Source organism: Amblyomma maculatum, unplaced genomic scaffold (assembly GCF_055883805.1).
Source record: "Amblyomma maculatum isolate TAMU_Amacu unplaced genomic scaffold, ASM5588380v1 scaffold_23, whole genome shotgun sequence".
Taxonomy (NCBI): domain Eukaryota; kingdom Metazoa; phylum Arthropoda; class Arachnida; order Ixodida; family Ixodidae; genus Amblyomma; species Amblyomma maculatum.
The window spans coordinates 2,708,431-2,713,458 of NW_028146748.1; positions in this window are offsets into that span (position 1 = coordinate 2,708,431).

Sequence of the window (5,028 nt, forward strand, 5' to 3'; positions counted from 1 at the left end):
GTACATTTGCAAGCAATGCTTTATTGCAGATACCTACTGCTATTAAGGCAAAAGCCTTTATTGCCTCATAGTTGTCGTTAGCAAAAGTGTCACATTTTTGCCACAGCAGTTATTGGTCGCGAAGGGAAGACGTCGTGGAGGTGTCGACCAATCACAGAGCAACACCACAGTATGTGCAAATGCATAGCTTATATGTCCATATGTCAATCAATGAGCAGTTACTAATTAAAAAGGAAATAAATAAGTAAATAATTATTTATATGCTATGTCCTGGTTATTGCACTAATTACTCAATATTGGCTAGGTAAACAATTATTACTAATTATTTACAGTTGCGAAAATATAATTACTAATTATTACCACACTGTAAAACCAACCACATTGGCTAGATAAACAATTATTACTAATTATTTATAGTTACATAGTATACTTACTAATTATTACCACACTCTGTAAAACCAACCACATTGGCTACATAAACAATTATTAATAATTATTTACAGTTGCGTAAATAATTACTACACTCTGTAAAACCAACCACATTGGCTAGGTAAACAATTATTACTAATTATTTACAGTTACGTAAATATAATTACTAATTATTACCACACTGTAAAACCAACCACAATGGCTAGGTAAACTTTTAATACTAATTATTTACATTTGCGTAAATATAATTACCAATTACTTCCACACTCTGCAAAACCAACCACAATGGCTAGGTAAACTATTACTAATTATTTACAGTTGCGAAAATATAATTACTAATTATTACCACACTGTAAAACCAACCACATTGGCTAGATAAACAATTATTACTAATTATTTATAGTTGCATAGTATACTTACTAATTATTACCACACTCTGTAAAACCAACCACATTGGCTAGATAAACAATTATTAATAATTATTTACAGTTGCGTAAATAATTACTACACTCTGTAAAACCAACCACATTGGCTAGGTAAACAATTATTACTAATTATTTACAGTTGCGTAAATATAATTACTAATTATTACCACACTGTAAAACCAACCACAATGGCTAGGTAAACTTTTAATACTAATTATTTACATTTGCGTAAATATAATTACCAATTACTTCCACACTCTGCAAAACCAACCACAATGGCTAGGTAAACTATTACTAATTATTTACAGTTGCGAAAATATAATTACTAATTATTACCACACTGTAAAACCAACCACATTGGCTAGATAAACAATTATTACTAATTATTTATAGTTGCATAGTATACTTACTAATTATTACCACACTCTGTAAAACCAACCACATTGGCTACATAAACAATTATTAATAATTATTTACAGTTGCGTAAATAATTACTACACTCTGTAAAACCAACCACATTGGCTAGGTAAACAATTATTACTAATTATTTACAGTTGCGTAAATATAATTACTAATTATTACCACACTGTAAAACCAACCACAATGGCTAGGTAAACTTTTAATACTAATTATTTACATTTGCGTAAATATAATTACCAATTACTTCCACACTCTGCAAAACCAACCACAATGGCTAGGTAAACTATTATTACTAATTATTTACAGTTGCAAAAATATAATTACTAATTATTACCACACTGTAAAACCAACCACATTGGCTAGATAAACAATTATTACTAATTATTTATAGTTGCATAGTGTACTTACTAATTATTACCACACTCTGTAAAACCAACCACATTGGCTACATAAACAATTATTAATAATTATTTACAGTCGTAAATAATTACTACACTCTTTAAAACCAACCACATTGGCTAGGTAAACAATTATTACTAATTATTGACAGTTGCGTGAATATAATTACTAATTATAACCACACTCTGTAAAACCAACCACAATTGCTAGGTAAACTGTTATTACTAATTATTTACAGTTGCGTAAATATAATTACTAATTATTACCACACTGTAAAACCAACCACAATGGCTAGGTAAACTTTTAATACTAATTATTTACATTTGCGTAAATATAATTACCAATTACTTCCACACTGTAAAACCAACCACAATGGCTAGGTAAACTATTATTACTAATTATTTACAGTTGCGAAAATATAATTACTAATTATTACCACACTGTAAAACCAACCACATTGGCTAGATAAACAATTATTACTAATTATTTATAGTTGCATAGTATACTTACTAATTATTACCACACTCTGTAAAACCAACCACATTGGCTACATAAACAATTATTAATAATTATTTACAGTTGCGTAAATAATTATTACTAATTATTGACAGTTGCGTGAATATAATTACTAATTATAACCACACTCTGTAAAACCAACCACAATTGCTAGGTAAACTGTTATTACTAATTATTTACAGTTGCGTAAATATAATTACTAATTATTACCACACTGTAAAACCAACCACAATGGCTAGGTAAACTTTTAATACTAATTATTTACATTTGCGTAAATATAATTACCAATTACTTCCACACTGTAAAACCAACCACAATGGCTAGGTAAACTATTATTACTAATTATTTACAGTTGCGAAAATATAATTACTAATTATTACCACACTGTAAAACCAACCACATTGGCTAGATAAACAATTATTACTAATTATTTATAGTTGCATAGTATACTTACTAATTATTACCACACTCTGTAAAACCAACCACATTGGCTACATAAACAATTATTAATAATTATTTACAGTTGCGTAAATAATTATTACTAATTACTGACAGTTGCGTGAATATAATTACTAATTATAACCACACTCTGTAAAACCAACCACAATTGCTAGGTAAACTGTTATTACTAATTATTTACAGTTGCGTAAATATAATTACTAATTATTACCACACTGTAAAACCAACCACAATGGCTAGGTAAACTTTTAATACTAATTATTTACATTTGCGTAAATATAATTACCAATTACTTCCACACTGTAAAACCAACCACAATGGCTAGGTAAACTATTATTACTAATTATTTACAGTTGCGAAAATATAATTACTAATTATTACCACACTGTAAAACCAACCACATTGGCTAGATAAACAATTATTACTAATTATTTATAGTTGCATAGTGTACTTACTAATTATTACCACACTCTGTAAAACCAACCACATTGGCTACATAAACAATTATTAATAATTATTTACAGTCGTAAATAATTACTACACTCTTTAAAACCAACCACATTGGCTAGGTAAACAATTATTACTAATTATTGACAGTTGCGTGAATATAATTACTAATTATAACCACACTCTGTAAAACCAACCACAATTGCTAGGTAAACTGTTATTACTAATTATTTACAGTTGCGTAAATATAATTACTAATTATTACCACACTGTAAAACCAACCACAATGGCTAGGTAAACTTTTAATACTAATTATTTACATTTGCGTAAATATAATTACCAATTACTTCCACACTGTAAAACCAACCACAATGGCTAGGTAAACTATTATTACTAATTATTTACAGTTGCGAAAATATAATTACTAATTATTACCACACTGTAAAACCAACCACATTGGCTAGATAAACAATTATTACTAATTATTTATAGTTGCATAGTATACTTACTAATTATTACCACACTCTGTAAAACCAACCACATTGGCTACATAAACAATTATTAATAATTATTTACAGTTGCGTAAATAATTATTACTAATTATTGACAGTTGCGTGAATATAATTACTAATTATAACCACACTCTGTAAAACCAACCACAATTGCTAGGTAAACTGTTATTACTAATTATTTACAGTTGCGTAAATATAATTACTAATTATTACCACACTGTAAAACCAACCACAATGGCTAGGTAAACTTTTAATACTAATTATTTACATTTGCGTAAATATAATTACCAATTACTTCCACACTGTAAAACCAACCACAATGGCTAGGTAAACTATTATTACTAATTATTTACAGTTGCGAAAATATAATTACTAATTATTACCACACTGTAAAACCAACCACATTGGCTAGATAAACAATTATTACTAATTATTTATAGTTGCATAGTATACTTACTAATTATTACCACACTCTGTAAAACCAACCACATTGGCTACATAAACAATTATTAATAATTATTTACAGTTGCGTAAATAATTATTACTAATTATTGACAGTTGCGTGAATATAATTACTAATTATAACCACACTCTGTAAAACCAACCACAATTGCTAGGTAAACTGTTATTACTAATTATTTACAGTTGCGTAAATATAATTACTAATTATTACCACACTGTAAAACCAACCACAATGGCTAGGTAAACTTTTAATACTAATTATTTACATTTGCGTAAATATAATTACCAATTACTTCCACACTGTAAAACCAACCACAATGGCTAGGTAAACTATTATTACTAATTATTTACAGTTGCGAAAATATAATTACTAATTATTACCACACTGTAAAACCAACCACATTGGCTAGATAAACAATTATTACTAATTATTTATAGTTGCATAGTATACTTACTAATTATTACCACACTCTGTAAAACCAACCACATTGGCTACATAAACAATTATTAATAATTATTTACAGTTGCGTAAATAATTATTACTAATTATTGACAGTTGCGTGAATATAATTACTAATTATAACCACACTCTGTAAAACCAACCACAATTGCTAGGTAAACTATTATTACTAATTATTTACAGTTGCGTAAATATAATTACTAATTATTACCACACTGTAAAACCAACCACAATGGCTAGGTAAACTTTTATTACTAATTATTTATAGTTGCATAGTATACTTACTAATTATTACCACACTCTGTAAAACCAACCACATTGGCTACATAAACAATTATTAATAATTATTTACAGTTGCGTAAATAATTACTACACTCTGTAAAACCAACCACATTGGCTAGGTAAACAATTATTACTAATTATTTACAGTTGCGTAAATATAATTACTAATTATTACCACACTGTAAAACCAACCACAATGGCTAGGTAAACTTTTAAT